General features: G+C 44.4%; 1 long non-coding RNA gene and 1 pseudogene across 2 annotated transcripts in view; one reads left to right on the forward strand and one right to left on the reverse strand.

Moving 5' to 3' along the window:
* LOC144753267 (uncharacterized) overlaps window positions 1-19,380 on the forward strand; it is a 297,387-nt gene that overhangs the window by 263,547 nt on the left and 14,460 nt on the right. The window lies entirely within an intron of this gene.
* LOC144753266 (large ribosomal subunit protein eL32 pseudogene) lies at window positions 16,302-16,804 on the reverse strand (annotated as a pseudogene).

Consider the following 19,380-nt stretch of genomic DNA (forward strand, 5'->3'; position numbering starts at 1 on the left):
TCGTTAAAGTTGTCCAGAGTTAGGTTGTGCCATGGCCTTTTGTTTTTCCCATTTTTAGGGCTCGGACTCCTCCCCCTGGGGGAGGAGTTTCGAGATCCTAATGTTATAAGGAAAAAAAGAAGAAGAAGAAGAAGAAGGGCCTTGGTGAGAGGAATTCCACACATTCCTTTGCGTTTTCTGGCATCTGGTCAGTGATTCGTCTTCCCTGTGCTGTGTATGTAGTAGCCTTGAAGTGATAGGCTGTAAGTAATGTACGCGTGCCCGATGTGGCATTTTGTGTGCGAGAACGAGCATGGCAGAGTGATTAATCTTAATTACGAGCTGTCAGAGTGCCCGTGTAATGCAAGCCAGATGATGCGAACGCGTTCACAGCGGTGAGCGCGTTCAATGTTAAATGACGAGAGGCAGCAGGCGAGGCTCACAGAAGATGACTCATACATGCTCGTCCACACTGTAGTTCTTGTTTTACAATACGATCGCTTTCGCGATCGGTTGAAGTGCCACTTGTTTTTTAATAGAACGAACCTTTCCGAAGAAGGGACAGACCGCAATAGTGCATTACGAGGGTGAGTGATGATTACGAAGAGAATTTGGATTTGTGGGAGTCACTTGGAATAATGCAACATCGTGTTTGTCACTAAAAAAAAACACTTGCACGTCTTAGCACTGCACTCTTAAGCATTCATTGGTACGTTTAGTATATCAAGTGACACCGGTTAAAATGTCCAGTGGAGGTACCCTTTGTAGACTCGCATCTGTTTGTCATAGCGCGATTATCCCAAGAATGGAGCGATGCGGGGAAGTTAGCGAGTGAAGGTGGTTACCTCCTTCTTACAGTGTAATTCATACTGCGCAGCACTTCGGATATAGCCTCAGCCAAGACCCAACAAATCAGGCATATAAATATTGATGGGTCCTCAGTGATCCGGGGGGTGGCTCAGGACCGATGTATGCCCCATATAGGTAGGAGGCTGGGCGCAGAGATAGGCAGTCAAACGTTTTCCTCTCCAGCTTGATCTAGCATCCGCAGCAATCTTACCCAGCTACAGATAGATGTCAGCGCGGCCGGTGGTGGCCTAACATCCAGACTCTCTCCCAACAGCGCCGCCGAGCCAGACGCTACATGCCCCTTGTGGTGTCAGTCGTGTGGAGAGGGCAATTATGTGTAGAGGGCTGTTATGTGCTGTGTGCTGTTGAGTGCTGTGTGCTGTTGAGTGCTGTGTGCTGTTGAGTGCAGAGTGCTGTGTGCTGTTGAGTGCAGAGTGCTGTTGAGTGCAGAGTGCTGTGTGCTGTTGAGTGATGTGTGCTGTTGAGTGCTGTGTGCTGTTGAGGGCAGAGTGCTGTTGAGGGCATAGGGCAGTTGAGTGCTGTTGAGTGCTGAGTGCAGTTGAGTGCAGAGTGATGTGTGCTGTTGATAGTGTGTGCTGTGTGCTGGTGAGTGCTGTGTGATGTTGAGGGCAGACTGCTGTTGGGGGCAGAGTGCTGTTGGGGGCAGAGTGATGTTGGGGGCAGAGTGCTGTTGGGGGCAGAGTGTTGTTGGGGGCAGAGTGCTGTTGGGGGCAGAGTGTTGTTGGGGGCAGAGTGCAGTTGGGGGCAGAGTGCTGTTGAGTGCAGAGTGCTGTTGAGTGCTGTGTGCTGTTGAGTGCTGTGTGCTGTTGAGTGCTGTGTGCTGTTGAGTGCTGTGTGCTGTTGAGTGTTGTTATGTGCTGGGTGCTGATGAGTGCTGTGTGCTGTTGAGGGCAGAGTGCTGTGTGCTGTTGAGTGCTGTGTGCTGTTGAGTGCTGTGTGCTGTTGAGTGCTGTGTGCTGTTGAGTGCTGTGTGCTGTTGAGTGCTGTGTGCTGTTGAGTGCTGTTATGTGCTGGGTGCTGATGAGTGCTGTGTGCTGTTGAGGGCAGAGTGCTGTTGAGGGCAGAGTGCTGTTGAGGGCAGAGTGCTGTTGAGGGCAGAGTGCTGTTGAGGGCAGAGTGCTGTTGAGGGCAGAGTGCTGTTGGGGGCAGATTGCTGTTGGGGGCAGAGTGCTGTTGGGGGCAGAGTGCTGTTGGGGGCAGAGTGCTGTTGGGGGCAGAGTGCTGTTGGGGGCAGAGTGCTGTTAGGGGCAGAGTGCTGTTGAGTGCAGAGTGCTGTTGAGGGCAAAGTGCTGTTGAGGCCAGAGTGCTGTTGAGGCCAGAGTGCTGTTGAGGCCAGAGTGCTGTTGAGTGCTGTGTGCTGTTGAGTGCTGTGTGCTGTTGAGTGCTGTGTGCTGTTGAGTGCTGTGTGCTGTTGAGTGCTGTTATGTGCTGGGTGCTGATGAGTGCTGTGTGCTGTTGAGGGCAGAGTGCTGTTGAGGGCAGACTGCTGTTGGGGGCAGAGTGCTGTTGGGGGCAGAGTGTTGTTGGGGGCAGAGTGCAGTTGGGGGCAGAGTGCTGTTGAGTGCAGAGTGCAGAGTGCTGTTGAATGCAGAGTGCTGTTGAGTGCAGTGTGCTGTTGAGTGCTGTTGAGTGCAGAGTGCTGTTGAGTGCAGAGTGCTGTTGAGTGCAGAGTGCTGTTGAGTGCAGAGTGCTGTTGAGTGCAGAGTGCTGTTGAGTGCAGAATGCTGTTGAGTGCAGAGTGCTGTTGAGTGCAGAGTGCAGAATGCTGCTGAGTGCAGAGTGCAGAATCCTGTTGAGTGCAGAATGCTGTTGAGTGCAGAGTGCTGTTAAGTGCTGTTGAGGGCAGAGTGCTGTTAAGTGCTGTTGAGGGCAGAGTGCTGTTGAGGGCAGAGGGCTGTTGAGGGCAGAGTGCTGTTGAGGGCAGAGTGCTGTTGAGGGCAGAGTGCTGTTGAGTGCAGTGCTGTGTGTTGTTGAGTGCTGTGTGCTGTTGAGGGCAGAGTGATGTGTGCTGTTGAGGGCAGAGTGCTGTGTGCTTTTGAGGGCAGAGTGCTGTGTGCTGTTGAGGGCAGAGTGCTGTGTACTGTTGAGGGCAGAGTGCTGTTGAGTGCTGTTGATTGCAGAGTGCTGTTGAGGGCAGAGTGCTGTTGAGGGCAGAGTGCTGTTGAGTGCTGTGTGCTGCTGAGTGTGTGACTATGTGACAGTGTGTGACTATGCAGGGTGACATTGGGAGTGTGCGGGTGAGCAGTGTGTGAATGTTACGGGGCAGTGTGTGAGTGTGCAGAAAACACCACACACACATACACCACACACACATAACGCACACACAAACCACACACCTCAGTCTCTCAACACCACACACTTGTCACCACTCAACACAACACACTCACCACCACACTCACTCCCCAGGCTCACCCCCACAGACTCACCAGCACACACTCACCAGCACACAGAAAACAACACACACAACAACACACCCCCAGCCGTCAATGAATGCTTTCACCATGCACAAACACCAACAGCCATCATCCATCTGTGCACGCTTTTACCAAGCACACACCCACCAGCCGTCAGTGCACCCTTCCACCAGGCACACACACCTCCAGCCGGCAGTGCACTTTTCCACCAAGCAATCGCAGTATGGTACACTTTACTTTTAAACATATTCATATAAAGCACAGCATGCCACCATTGGTAAAATTACAATTCAACCAACATACTTCCACTACACACCACATGCACACACTCCATAACACATGGCAAAAAGACATTGGCATTTACAATGCCATTAGCTCAAACTCAAATAAATCCGAGCCCGATTGCATTTCTAATGCTTGTTATATGTAGGATTAGTCCTATATTTTGGTCCTGATTGAAGCAGAAGGGAGAATTGAATCATGTAGTGGTCTGACCAGATAAGAGGAAGCGGCTGCGATACTCTCAGGTGTTCTGAGCTGGTAAAAAAGAGATCCAGGGTATGGCTAGCCGTATGTGTTGGTCCAGACACCATCTGTTTAAGTCCAATATCGCTCAGATTCGAGAAGAGTCTCATTACATCTGGTTTTTTTTTCATCCTCTCCATAGAAATTAAAGTCTCCCAAAAGGATAAAATTGCATGAAGAGCATAAAGAGTGTCCAGAGGTTATGAAGAGCAGAGGCCACTGTACATGTTGTCAAAACCCCATATCTAGTCTCTGTCTAGTGAGAGGGACACTCCCCATTGTCCGTGAAAGGACAAATGTCCCTTAAGAGCAGCAGCTACGGAGAAACAAGTATAGTGACACAAAGGAACCTGAAGTAAGCTAGCTGATGGAAAGAACTTGTGAGAACATATATAACAGCCCCAATGCCACCTTATACAGCAGCATCTGTGCCAACCAATTTAGAACATAGAAGTTGAGTAAGCCACCCATCAAGACCCAAGCCAAGAAGGCGATCACTGCTCATCAGACAAACAAAGAGGGCCACAAAGGTGCTGAACATCATCACTGTAGACATAAGGGATCAAATGCTGAACCAGAAATAGTACAACATGAATCAGACACACAGGGCTGTAAAAAGGAAGCACCCAAGCCAGCCAGCTGTGCATGCAATACTACTTATTTAGGTTGCAAACAGAGAGAGAGTAGACTGCACCGGTGAGATGGTACATCCTGAATGATCGGATAAAAGCAATAGCAAACACTTGATACATCTAAAAGAGATAACAACCGAACCAGAGTTAAACAGCAACCCCAGTGCCCTGCATGATGCCTCATGAGGAGTCACACAGCACCATGGCATCATCCGTCAAACAACATGGAATTCGGGGCACCAGCTCAGAACCAAGCAGAAGCAGCAGCCATAGAAACACACCCTGCCAGAGCCTGACTTACAAGAGAGGCAGTGGTTGCACCTAGATCCTCGAAAAGCATGGAAGATGGAGACATAACCATGTTAAAACCAAAAACTTCCCAGCCAAAGACACGAGGACCACTGGACGAAACACCCCATAACTAGCAATAGGTACTCCCACCCACCAATTGTGGGCTTTGTTTCAGTTCAACAAAGTCACCTGCAAAAAGGCAAAAATACTTAACATAATCATGTCAAATAGGAACAGGAGCATCATACAACAACACAAGAAGGAAGTAAATAAGAATTTCAACTACAGATTTGTACTCAGAAACAAAAACGTGTAGAGCAATAGCAAAACAAGAGTAAGAAGAAAATCCAACAAAAAGGTGGAATCAGAGGACACTCAACACAAGCAAAGTAGCTCATCACACTGAAAAGATAGCCAGTAGAAAATAATGAAGGTACCAGACAACCCCATGTCAGCAGGGACTTCCCTCTTACAAATCACGGCAGCATGTAGTATTAGCTGACATGAACAAGGAATACAACTTGTACAATGCAATAGGTTGCGATACGAAAACCTATAGCCAAAAACCAGCAACCATCTTTATTTAATGCGATTTTATATAGCGCGAACTTTACCCGAAGGTGTCAGAGCGCTTTACATAAGAACCAGTTGTAAAACATAAGGACTAAGGATTACATGCGTTACATAAGAGATACACACAGAAAAAAATTGCAAATGTACAAGATGTAAAGTCACACAAAGAAGAGACTGGTGATTATAGTTATCACTATATACATAGGGAAGGGATATGAATGGATATACTCTAAGAGTCACATAGGAATGGTAGATAGTACAAAGGTCTACTGCATATACTAGTGATTAGAGTTATCTCTATATACATAGGGAAGGAAAACGAATGGATATACTCTAAGCGTCACATAGGAGTGGTAGAGAGTACTATATACAGAAAAGCAGAGTTCCATTTAGTGGGGTCGGAGGGGGGTGCAGTCACAGCACCAAGGGAGGGACAGAGAAGGGCAGGAAAGTGAGACAAACGAGAGAGGGAAGCAGATAGTAACGAGTAAGACAGCGAGGAGTGTGTCAGAGGCAACAGGAGAGACAATAGAAAGGTCGCTAGGACAGAGGGGAAGGTCAGAGATCGCTAAAATGGCGGAGGAGAAAGATAGAAGAAGAAGCGAGTCATAAAAAGAAAATGGCGGGGAGCATAAAGGTCCAAGTCCGAAAGTCCAGGAAGAGGGCTGCCATAGCCAGCAAGTCCGGGGGGAGAAAGGCAGTCCGCAGCAAAGTTACAGCCTCATCGTCCATGAGGAGCTGGGGCAGAGGAGTCCAATCCGGAGACCAGGGGTCAGGGAAGAAAGACCACAGGCGCCAAGGCAGCTGATCGCAGAACGGGAGGCAGCAAAGTTTAAAACAAAGTTTAGAGGGAAGGAGGAAGTGGCCTCTCACCAGAGCCCAGTTAAACACGCTGTGGGTGGTGGTGTTGTGCGTGGGGGTGGCTCAGCGGCAGCTAAAAGCAGGCTCTTGGTGGTCCGATAGTCCAGTAGTCTGCCCCTGACTGTCCAGATACCTGGACCTAAAATGATGGTTACAGGAACAAGCAACAACAGTCTTACACACCCAACATAGAGTGCACGGCACATGTGAGAATGTCATAGGCTGACCACATGCACCTGAACAAAGTGGGCCGAGAAAGGACAATCAAGACAAATAGACATTTGTGTCACAATGAAATATAAATGAGGACAACAAAGAGGCAATTGATGTAATGCTTGAGCTAATCTCAGCCACTGCCAATTACTGTGGGCACATGCAAAGCCATCATTATTTGTTCTTCTATGCCCGTCCAGATAGAGCCTATACATATGCAAATCACAGTCCAGCCCAATCTACCAGGCCCTGAAGGGCAGCAGAAACAATCCCAGGCAGGTTTCGGCCTCTATAGCCTACTTATAATGGTATAGTGACCCCATACCAACATCTAGACATACCGGTATCACACACTGAAGAAAACAAAAAAGGCCAAATCCATCTCTAGTGGCTGAGATTAATTCAATCATTGCTTCAACCACTTTATTTTTTGTTGCAGTGGACGTCCTAAGCACGGCTGGCATTTCTAGTTGTGGATCGCGTGTACACTGTGGCACATGACCTACCTCACTGATGAGGCCTGTCTGAAATTGACTGTGATCCCATCTGGAAGACACCTGGTGTGGAAGTTCAGGATGGATTGTACCTTTTGGATGAGGACCAAGGCTGGTTTACATATGGCTAGACTGTCCAGAAGGGCGCAGTGGGTGAAAATAGATAGAATGGAAAGTGGCCCTGAACGATTGCTATTGGCTGAGACTAACTCAAGCGTTTCTTCTATCACTTTGTTGTTTGTTAGACACTGGCACACAGCTGGCACAAAGTGTTGATTTCGGATTTATTTTCGAGGCTAAACTTGTTTTGCATTGGAAAGTAGCATTAAAGTAATGCAAAGTAGCTCTATGCACTGCTTTGCACCAGTTTGCATCAAGGGGCGTCCAAGAGTGGTACATTGGCATTCCAGGATGAACCAGCCATGGATTTTGACACAAAGCCCTATCTACTACTATTTGCAGACAGAACTTTGTACCAAAATGTACACCTCCTCGAGGCAGGCGTTAAGTTTGAGAAAAGTATTTCTTTCTCTGAACTTCTTTGAATATGTGCTGTACTGTAAACCACACATGCTAGCTATCAGGGGCTCCCGAATTTCGTCCTATTTCCCCAGCTTTACAAAGTTACCATATGCAAGCTGTGGGGCCTGCATCATATGGAGGGGAACTTTGAGGCCATAAAGATTATAGCTCGCTGGATAAAGCTATGAACCCCTTTATGCATTCATTGATTGACCTTCCTGCTCATTCCTCTGCGCCTAGACTTGGGAGTGAGAGCACTTAGTTCAAAAATAGGGCTTATACCTTTATTTTACCTTTATTGTATTGGCGCAGAATTTGGGTGACACATTAGCCTATCAACAGGGCCTATGGGAGGTCCTCAGAGTACCTGGTACTCTAACAATACCTTGGGTCTGGTACATCCAACAATACTTTACCATACCAGTCTGTGCGCATCACTGGGCCACTCCAACAGACCTCAGCGGGGTCACTAAGGTTGCCATTAAGAGCTCGTACTGGCAGCATAAGACACTTACATTGGGCAAGTGGGAATAGGTTCTCTAGCCACTGTATTTCTTGAATTTAAAGTATATTTTAAACTGGAACCCTTTTTTGATGAGGCTGAGCCCCTATCAGCTAAGACATTATATTTGAAATTCCGTTATGGGACCCTTCCTCTGTGTTCTTTTACTTCTAAATAGCGGCGAGTTTCCAGGGACCTGGAAGGAACTTGCCCTCTTGGTGCTGGATCCAATGAAACCATCGAATATGTTTTACTCTTTTGCCCAGCTTACTGGGGATATCGAGGAAAATGGCTCCTTCCACTTTGGCGACTCCTGGGCATTTGAGGTTATAGAACAGTAATTAGGATTTTGAGAACTGGTTCTAGGAAATCCACAGTGTTTGTGGTCTCACTGTATGTGCTATGCTTGTGGAGACTAAGGTCCAAATATCTGCAGTCCAGCGATCCTGGTTCCATTGCAGTTTTACTTGCACACATTCTGTGTGTAAATTGTTGTTCTTGCTGGGATGAGTTTTGTAGTCATTTAACCAAGTATCGATTGATTGAACTAATCAAGTGTTTTATGTATTTTTATGGCCTTGTGCCGATAAAAGGAAGATTAGATTTATTGTAGATGCAGCAAGGTTGCGTTAAGTAGCAAGCAAGTAATTATAATCAAATATTTATACTAGCTGCATATAAGAGTCAAGTTGTCCCTTTCTGTATTTTCCTATGGTCTATTGATGGTAGGACATACTGGGATTTGCATTATGCACACAATATAAATTATGTTACGAAATGAGACTGCTCGAATGTATGCTGCTAGTGTTCGCTGCTCTTGTAAATTTTGCACATTTATTATTGAAATATCTTTGCTACAACCATAGGATGATGACAGGTGCAGTTGTTTTTCGGATATTTGCACATGGTTTAACGGCAAGTTGTTTTTACACAATATTGGTATTTATAATGACTTATCATGGAGATTTTAACATTTGGAAATTTTTAATTGTGATTTTAATGGAATTGTTATAATGAATAGTATGTTTCTTTTATGTTTTTAACCGAATAAAGGTCCTTGTAACTAAGATATCAGGCAGACACCCTTACTCTACGGTGCAAGGCTGTGTGGTACAAAGCAGCCTAATCTGCCCCAGTGTTTTCATGCAACGCAGCACAGCAACTCTGATTGCTGCGTTCAGTTGCGTCACTTTCGACTAAATTATTCTTTCTTTTAAGCACCCCAGATACACATATATGTATATATTCTTTTTGCATATATATATATATATATATATTTTTTTTTTTTATTCTTTGCACACTAAAGTCACGGAGGGGACTTGCAAAGTCCCAATCACTTTGGGCCATATGTATCAACATTCCCTTTTGCGATTTCTAAATAGCGATTTTTAAGGAATCGCTATTTAGAAATCGCAAAATGGTATGTATGTAGAAAATCGCTTTTTATTAGCGATTTCTTATAATTCCTTAATTGCGATTAGCAAATTGCTAATCGCAATTAAGGAATACTTTCCTATTCATTTCTATAGGCCAGGAGACCCATAGGAATGAATGCGAAATTATTTTCAATTTGCGATTCGCAATTTGCTAATCGCAAATTGAGAATAATTTCAAGGGTGCAGGGGTGTCTCAAGAACACCCTGCTGCACCCCTGGAAACGACATGTGTGCGCATATGGCGCACATACATGCCCTAAGGGCATGTATGAGCGTCACATGGCACCTTTACAAATTGCATAAAGTGCATTTGTAAAAGAAATCGCAAAATACCACCAACTACAAGTTGGTGTTAATTTGCGATTCCTTAGGGCATTTGGTAATTTTTTTTTGCTTAATACATTGCATTTAAGGAATCGCAAAATATGCGATTCCCTAAATGCAATCGCAAAATAAGGAATGGCAAATTTTGCGATTCCTTATTTTGCACCCAAATTCTTTCATACATGCCATTTTGCGAAAATGGGTTCGCAAACGCCGAAATTCTGCGAATTTTGGTGTTTGCGAACCCATTTGGCCTTGATACATATGGCCCTTCAGGAGAAGGTCCCTTGGAAGATGGGGGGCGCCCTGGGAAATAGCCCCGTTCGCCCGTGCCTTAAAACGGCTCTTCATTTGTGATGCGTGATGTGAGCATAAGACAAGCAAACATTATGCGCAAAAGCAGTCTGGCATGAGAAACAAAATGTTTTAGCTTCAGAGCGCAGTAGGTGATGTAAGAGGAGCCATATGTCTGAGGACCGAGGAACTGTGCTCCATAAGAGAGATTTTAGCCGCAGCTGTGGTTAACCACAATGTTTCTCGTGATCTGCTGAATGGTCAGATGTCGCAGGGGGCAGAAAAAAGTTCAGTTTCCCACACTGCAGACAAGGAAAGCTGTCTGTGCTGCAGAGGAAGATGTGGCTCGCATTTTAACTCCCATTTTAAAATTATTTCCAACCTTGTGACCTCCAACTGGAAACTTGAGTGGACCAGATGCATTTTTATTTGCGACGCTTAAAAAACAAGCAAACCATTTTAAATCAAGATGCAGCGGTGAAGTAATGCACGGGACTGGAAAATACAATTTAGGGACCGCTCTTTGCATAACGGCAGGACAGTGGGGGATGTAGTGTCTCTCCTCTCCTCATTCAACTCCCTCTGAGGTCAAAGGTCCAGAGCCAGCTGTCAACATGGAATGTAAACAGAGGGGTTTAACGGGATGAGAAACCACCATAAATGTTATGAAACGTTCGCTCCAAAGTATAGTCAGTCATAGCCTAGAAAAGGAACTCACAATTCTACCTTCTTCAGTGTCGGAGGAACTGTGCGAACCTGTGACCTTCGTAGAAGGCACGCCTACTGCCTCTGCGCACAAAATAAACTATACGAGATGACTATTTCTCCGTCTGGCCTTATAATATACGTTTTTCCTAAAGCCCTCTCCATCCATTGGTCTGTTGTTCTGTCCTTCACATTTTTCCTCTGCCCAAAGCATTCGGCAAGTTCTTTTGACTTTACAAATTTTATACTATACCGATAGGGGAGATTTCAGCCAGCCATTTTCATTCATTGATGATGTTGTGGCACTCATTTTCCTTCCGCTCTCTACAGCATGCGCCAATGGGTCACCCAGCTTCAGTCATTGGCTGGCTACTTTGTGAGTGATGTAATTCTACCCTTTGCTAGGAGAACATCCACCCACAAATAATTTCCTTAAGTGCATGGGCACTGGAATTATACAGCAAGAGTGGACAACATTATATAGCAGGGTTGATTCAATTAGGTAGGAAGAAAAGGTACATTTTCCCCTCAATTGATGAGGGGCCTAAAGATTTCCAAACAATAAAGTTTAGCAAAAAACCATGACAAAACAAGTATTGACAAAGCCAAATGGTAGGTAGCCAACACCAGACCTATTGGCTTTGACAATACTGTCTTTATTTATGACACTAGCCAAGACTTTTTGCTTTTACCAAAATTACATACATGATATATTTACTTCTAGGTTCTTTCAGTCTGCCCTCTTCATCAACTGGTGTTATTCGCTTTAGTTCTCCTACAGCATATTTCAAGGAGCACTGAGCCAGCCCACTGTGCTATTAGCTAACTTCAGTGTGAGTGACTGTGTTCTGTTTTTTTTTTTAAACGAAGCACATCCTTGCATGCAGTAGTGCGCTTTTTGAGACCCACGAATATTTTACATTGTTTGCCATTTTTTGTATTGGCTAGAGACTGGCAACTCCCTCCGATAACACAATTGTACAAAAACTATTACAAAACATGCCTTGACAAGGCCAAAAGGCTGGCAGCCAACAGCAAACTTATTAGCTTTACCAATACTCGTTTTTACCCTGCCATTGAGTAAAGTGGAATTTCTGGTCTCATCTAGAGGGCCAGAAGGTTTAAACTGACATTATTCCCACTCTCACACACGTTTATAAGCACATTAATGTACTCTACAGCACTTATCCAAATAACTAGGTGCGATATAGCGAGGGTGGGATACACAAACCTGGTTTGACCAGGTTGGAGGTTTTACCTTGGGACAAAAATGGTAGACTAATTCCTTCAACGCGGCACAAAAGCAGGCAGTGTCCGAGGAGGACTCCGCGATGTAGGATAGCTGCTGGACGAGGCCCAAGTGAAGCTGGTTGTTTAGGCAGAAGAAGCTCTGACAAGGAAAATTCAAATTTCGTGGCCAGGAAAGTTCTCTCACCAGTCGGATATGTTGATGCTTTGACAGGTCTAGATTTCTACATTCAAACTAAGCCTCTTTTTAAGAGCTCAGAATCCTTCATTGGGTCAAGACTGTGGGGTTTACCTGACGAGGGCGCCACAAGGTTATAGACCTTCTTGTTGAGCTCCCACTGAATCGGATTTGCTGCTGTGGAGAAGCTACAAGGAGGAGATACCCATTTTATGGCCCGATGGGTACGCACCTTAAGCATATCGGTTGGCAGGTTGGACTTGGTTATACCGGAGTTCTCAAAGTCCAAAAGGGTTTTATGCCCCAGGTTTTCAGTGGTGGTCGGAGAAGTCCAGCCAGACTCAACCAAATATTCAGGAAAAGCACTTGGTGGTCAGGGCTCACTCCAGCATACGTCACCAGCAGTGTCAAGATCAGGTCCAGTTGGTACTGGCCAGGTGGGATTGCAGGGAATGGGCTCTTGTAGCTTATTGTAGCCCGGTAGCCAAACAGGAGGCCAGCCAACTGACTTTTGGGATCCACTTCTGTGCCCGAGGTACAGTTCTTCTGGGTTCATCTAATGTCACAGACAGTAGGTATAGTCCTGTTCTTCCTCGGGTCCAGCAGTGTTCTGAGAAGGGTTTTAGAAGATGCCACAATTATGCTTGTGGGTGAGGGGGACACTTGGCTCTTCCATACCCAATGGGAAAAAAGTTCCCATTCTTGCACCCACTTTTGCAGAAGTACCTGTATGTCCTACTATAAACTATCCCACAGTGCCCTTCACTCCTAAAATCCTAATTGATGAAACCCTTCTCCCATTGTCCATGGTCTGTGTGCTCACCCAGAGGTGAGGCTAGGGTAATGAGAAGACCCCCCCACACACACACTCTGCATGGTGCCTGCCAGACTAGGAGGACAAACAGAGAGACTAGTCCAGGTTTCATCTGACATCTGGTTGTGACAGATGATGGCCCTTTGAAGTGAATTAAGTGCCTGGGGACAGCCCAACTGGTCTTCCTTCCAGAGGAACAAAAACACTTTACCACACCCAGGCCTTTTTCTGTGCTGTGGGAGGAGATTTGTCACACCTTGTTACGAGTCATTTACCTGATGGGTGACAGTTGGAAGGCTCATGTAAATTAGCATTCAGGAATTTCAGGCAGCTAAATGGTAGCTTTCTAAAAGTTACTTTCCTTAACATTTAGTTTAAAATCTGACTTCCCCATTAATTTGTGCTTTTAATAAATATTGAAATAGTGTTTGAATCATCTCTCTAGCTGGTCCATACCTTGAGATAGCAGAATTAATATCTAATATTGCTTCCTAGTGTTTTTCTTTGGGCCAGCCAGCCTTCCTACATTGAAAATTGCTTTTGAATGCTGGTCACTGTAAGGAACTGCTAACTTTTCATTTCTACATGTTCTACTTTTAAATAGAGGATTTTGTTTCTATTTTTAGGTCTTGTAATGGTGACTGCAATATTTCTCTTCATATTTTCGGGCCACCCAATCGGAACACCAGCTCCCAGAGGATTAAGATAGCCATCGGGGAAAAAGGGACCTCTTGACCAATTAGAACGCTTTATAATTTTTTTTAATTTGCCAGCAGGACTCCTATGAGTCCAACCATACATATATCCATACATTTTATTTGTCTTTTCTCAAAACCTACTGAACAGATTTACACCAAATCACGGAAAGCACTATTTCTGGGTAACAATCTAGCTTTCTGCCAAATATGTTGCAATTCTGTCAGCTGTTTTGTCTGTAGCACTGTTCAAAAACTCCTATGAAAATTGCATTCCGAAATTGCATTTTGGAACGCCCCCATATTTCTCAGCCCTCCACTTGATAGTCAACCTTGAACTTTCCAGTAAGGAGCCGAGGTGCATTAAAAACACAAAACCATAGAAATTCAGCAGTTATAGTTCTCTTAAGTAACTCGCGCCCGCAGGTAACTAACTCGCAACCTCAACATGCACAGTTTTCTCATCAATAATTTAACTGCAAATGTTGCTGTGATATTATCAATGATGTCACAGATGTCATGAGTGATGAAATATGTGGGGTTAGTTATAATTATATATAGAAATATGTGGGGTTAGTTACGTTAAAGTTCAAGTTATAGTTACTTGAGATAACTAACCATAACTGCTGAATTTCTATGGTTTTCAATGTGTACAATCTGCTTCTAACTATAACGTCCCTGTAACTTTAGTTTTTTTGGTGAATTTCTATGTTTTTTAATGCTAATTCCTAACTTTAATTATCCTGTAACCTGGGTGTGTGAGTGGTTGTGTGGGTGTGTAAGTGAGTGTGTCAGTCTGTGGTGAGTGTACCAGTGTGCGTGTAACTAGCAGTGTGGGTGTGAGTTGTAGTATGGGTGTGTGTGTGTGTAATTGCCTCTGTGGATCTGTAAATGGGTGTGTGAATGGTTCTCTGAGTGGGCATGTGAGTGGGTGTGACTGGTTATGTGGGTGTGTGACTAGTAATGTGGGTGTGTGACTGATTATATGTCTGTGTGTCTGAGTGAGTGTGTGTGTGTGTGTGTGACTGGCTAAGTGGGTCTGTGAGTGGGTGTAGGTGTGTTAGTGGTTTTATGTGTGTGTGTGTGTGTGAGTGGCTGTGCAGGTGTGTGAGTGGGTGTGGGAGTGGTTGCATGGGTGTGTGACTGCCTGTAGGGGTCTGTGAGTACCTGTGTGAGTGGTTCCCCTGGGGTGTGAGTGGGGGTGTGAGTGGCTGTATGGGTGAGTGGTTGTGTAAGTGAATGTGTGAGTAGGTTTGTTACTGATTGTATGTGTTTTTTCAATTGAGGTGTGCATCCACAAATGTAAATGTAAATGTATTTCGATTTATATAGCGCACTAATCACCCAGGGGTCTCAAGGCGCTTGCTTAGGGAACCCGTCCTGGTATTCCCCTGTGAGATACCCCGGCAGGGTGTTCACAAGGTGAAAGCCAGGCATCCCGCCGCGAGGGGCCGTAGTGGAGATTAAGCAAGCTATTGCCCAGAGTCGCAGAGTGTGACCCCGTGAGTCGAGTAGGCACCGGAGCGAGAATTGTCGAGTCTGTGGAATTTTTGAGCCCGAGACCCGCCGAGGCGGGGAATCGAACCCTGGTCCACGGCTGATCTCAGCTTCCGGGTCTGCCGCCTCTAACCACTGAGCCACGCTTCTCCACAAATCTGCTGTGGATTCAGATGGGGGGCTACGATGAGCACCGCGAAGGATTTGCAGATCCTTGGGTGTAATAAATTATGTTTTCAGGCAATTTCTTGCCCATAAGGGGTCCCTCACCAACCCCTCTATCAGACCCATGGGGTCAGGGTACCTCTACCCTGACCCCATTCGTACAATTTCATCTCTTTATTTTGCTCTGCTGAACTGAGTCCCGATTAAGAAAATGTCAGCTACAAATTTCCTGCCAGGTTGCGACCAGCCAATCAAGGCATTGCTATTGGCGCATGGATCCGCGGATCTAGGGCGGTTGATCCAAATTGCTACATATACATAAATCTTTCTTCTTTAATAACTCCAAAACTACTGAATGGATTTAAACCAAATTACAAAACATACTCTTTCTCGACTAAGATCTAGCTTTCTGGCACATTTGGGGTAATTCTGTTCAGTAGTTCAGACAGGAGTCGTGTTCAAAATTCCTATGGGAAATTGCATGGGGAAAATGCGTATAGGGAAACCCCCTTTTTCTCGGCCCGATGCAATGGCTTGAATTATATTTATTCATGCGCATGCTGAATACTGCCAATGCATGCGCATGTTCTCGTGCATGCTTCTGTTTGTATTGTAATGCTTATAGTTCCACTGCATGCGCAAGGTCCACGGTTGTATTAATATACATGTATACTTTTGATTCTGCAATCTCGTGCATACCAACTCCTCTTTGAAGCACGAATGACAATAACTGTCATCACTTGTTCGTGCTTCGATGAGGACAGATGCACTCCAGTGGTGTCTGCCATAATAAAGCATCTCAACTTTACCTAAAGACATCTCTTCTTAATTTATCGACGTCCATCACATCTTTTCACCTGGCGATGAGTTTTTCCTGGCATGGAAAAAGACATTTCTAATTGGATTAATTTGTGCCAAACTTGTCTTTTGTCCGATAAACATTGAAAGACCATTAAAACCCCTTTACATAATGTGCCTGTTCCAGAGGGAGCATGGACGAAAGTAGCTCTTGACTTTGCAGGACCGTTTGAAGTTTTATCCAGTGATAAGAAATACATTTTTGTGTTAATTTTGAAGTTTACAGTTTTTATTTGCAAATAACAGCCGCAAAGAAAGAGCAGTCTACTCGTTCTCCTCGCTGCGCAGTCTGGCGTTTGGATTTGTGAGTTTGATGGCGAGCTGGGCGTCCCTCTCTACAATGGTCTTGCGGTTTTTGGATGAAACATTGTGCGCGATCTCAGCACAGAAGGACTTGTTACTCATCATTAGCACCTCCAGCTCCTTCACGTTGTGTACCAGAAACTTTCGGAAGCCTGAGGGTAACATGTGCTTGGTCCTTTTATCACTACCATAACCAATGTTGGGCATCAGGATCTGGCCCTTAAACCTCCTGCGCACTCTGTTATCAATACCTCGTGGTTTGCGCCAGTTACGCTTAATCTTGACATAACGATCAGACTGGTGACGAATGAACTTTTTGGTTCTTTTCTTAAGAATCTTCGGTTTGACAAGAGGTCTTAGGGCAGCCATGATTGCTGCTCAAAAATGTCCGCCTGCTCCGCAGAGAGGCCAAAGGAATTTTTGTGTTAATTGATTATTTCTCTAAATGGGTAGAGTTTGAGATTTGCTCTTCACCCAATACCTCATCTGTGATCAGTTTTCTTACAAGGGTGTTTCTTTCAGAAGATTTCCTAAAGAACTGGTCACAGATAATGGTTCTCATTTTACTTCAATATCAATGGATAATTTTCTTACTGCTCATGACATTAAACATTTAAGGGTGGCATTACACTCCGTCCGCAAATGGCCTGGTAGAACGCATGAATAGATTCATAAAAGAGGGTATTCAAACTGCTTTGGCATCTAATTCTCCTGTAGATATTTTTCTCAAGAAAAAGATATGGTTGTATCTTACGACACCCCACTCTTCCACAGGCGTTTCTCCATTCAGACTTCTCAAGAAGAGAAATCCAAACAGTACTCTCTGTCCTGCTTGGCTGAAACTCTTAAGAAAGGAGGATAATTCATGTCTTGTATGCAAGGATAAACAAAAAATGCTTAAAAATGTTGCTGCTCAACAGTTCTTCCAAAAGAAAAGGTTTGAACCTGCACATGATTTTCAGGTTGGTGATTGGGTCATGGTGAAGTATCCCAACTAGGTTAAAAAGGATCTTTCGAAATTTTCACTTCCTGTAAAAGTTCTTAAGCTTGCCAAGCGTTCCCTGTTTTTAGGCTCTAAAGGGCTGGTGGAACAAAAGAATGATTGTCAAGTTAAACCCTGTTCAGGCCTCTAAAATGTTAGCCAACAAGAGTACCGATCCACATTGCTCACATTTTTCTAATGACTCCTTGTTTGATGAATCCCTCACAAACAATTAAATTGATTAACACGTTTCAATTTCTCCCTCATCTACTCCAGGGTCTCCCTTCATGTCTTTATCTCAACAAGTTGGTTTCAATTTGATACCATCTGCTGTCACTTCGAGACCCACCATCTGCTGTCACTTCGAGACCCTCTCGTAATTGCTCTTTTCCCTCCAGGTTTAAAGATTTTTATTTGAGCTAGATCAACAACTTGTGTCATGTTTTATGTTTATTTCACTGTACATATGTTGTTCTTCTTTTCTTTAATAGGAGGAGGGTGATGTAATGGCTTGAATTCTTTTTATTCATGTGCGTGCAGAATACTGCTTATGCATGTGCATGTTCTCATGCATGCTTCTATTCGTATTGTAATGCTTATAGTTCCACTGCATGTGCAAGGTACACAGTTGTATTAATATACAAGTATACTTTGGATTCTGCATTGTCACGCATACCAACTCCTCTTTGAAGCACGAATGACAATAACCATAATTATTTGTTCATGCTTTGATGAGGACGGATGCACTCCAGTGGTGTCTGCCATAAATGCTAATAAAGCATCTCAACTTTACCTAAAGACGTCTCTTTTCAATTTATCAACGTCCTTCACATCTTTTCACCCCGCTTGATGAATCACCCCAAAACTTTCCAAACTGCAGTTGAAGTGAGTGTCAAACACATTTTGACCATTTTGTGACAATTGATCAAATGGCATCAAAGTTATTTGCAAAACTAAAAATGATTTTCCTATAGAAACAAGGTCCTAACTATAACTACCTACTGTCATGTAGTTCCTAATAATACATAGGATCTGCACATTTAGACAACATAAACTAAGGTATTGGTGTTCAGACTGATTCCAGACACCCCAAAAGGACATGTTAGCTTTAGACCAGCTGGCTCACAGTGCCACTATAAGCCTTCTAACCTTACCAAGGAGCGAATAGTTTCTGGCAACTATCGAACAAGACAACTCATAATCCTCCAGGGTTCGTGGAAACAGCACAGAAGGTTTCGTTCAGTCACTCGTGCTCACTTCTTCTCAGAGACATATACAGAATAAACGATGGGGACATTTTCAATAAGCATTTATTGATCCAGCGTTATTCTAGTATAAAATATGTGTGCTACGACAACCGTTAGACAGAAACATATATATTCGATTACAAGCACTGACAGAGTAAATAAATAGTAGACTTCTACCATAGTGCTAAACCAATGAATATATGCAGGCATATAGATACATAGTAATAATCAAGCTACTCCTAAGATGCGAACCCTAGCTAAGTGTACCTGAGTGCACCCAGTATGTATGCAGGTGTGAAGCCAAGAATACCTCTAGGAAAAAGCCAACCCCATTACCTCATGGGAAAAAATGAAGGACACCATTTTTTTTTTTTTTTTGTCCTCATCAACTACCTTGGTTGCATCTATAAAGTCAAGTAGAGAGCGAGACACTGCCTCAGATACCCGGATAGGTAGACCAGTACTAATGTTAGTACCTCGCCACCTAAACAGTGAAATCGCAATCACAAAGACTACCAGACCGCAACCATAAGGGCACAGTTTTGCTACCCGGGAGGACCTGCCATTAGACTGTAGTCCACGGAGCAAGGTAAACCAGCCAGGACAAGAGCGAAGGGTTCCGAAGGTAGCACAATCATTGGACCAAACGGGGGGAAAAAAAACAAAAAACAGCGTGATTCAAAGTTAGTTCAGCTTGAGGAGATGCCAAAAGGCCCTCTTGTTAGTATTGCCTGATCTCATTAGGTCTATTTTAGAGG

The sequence above is a fragment of the Lissotriton helveticus genome, chromosome 5_1 (assembly GCF_964261635.1).
Source record: "Lissotriton helveticus chromosome 5_1, aLisHel1.1, whole genome shotgun sequence".
NCBI classification, from domain to species: domain Eukaryota; kingdom Metazoa; phylum Chordata; class Amphibia; order Caudata; family Salamandridae; genus Lissotriton; species Lissotriton helveticus.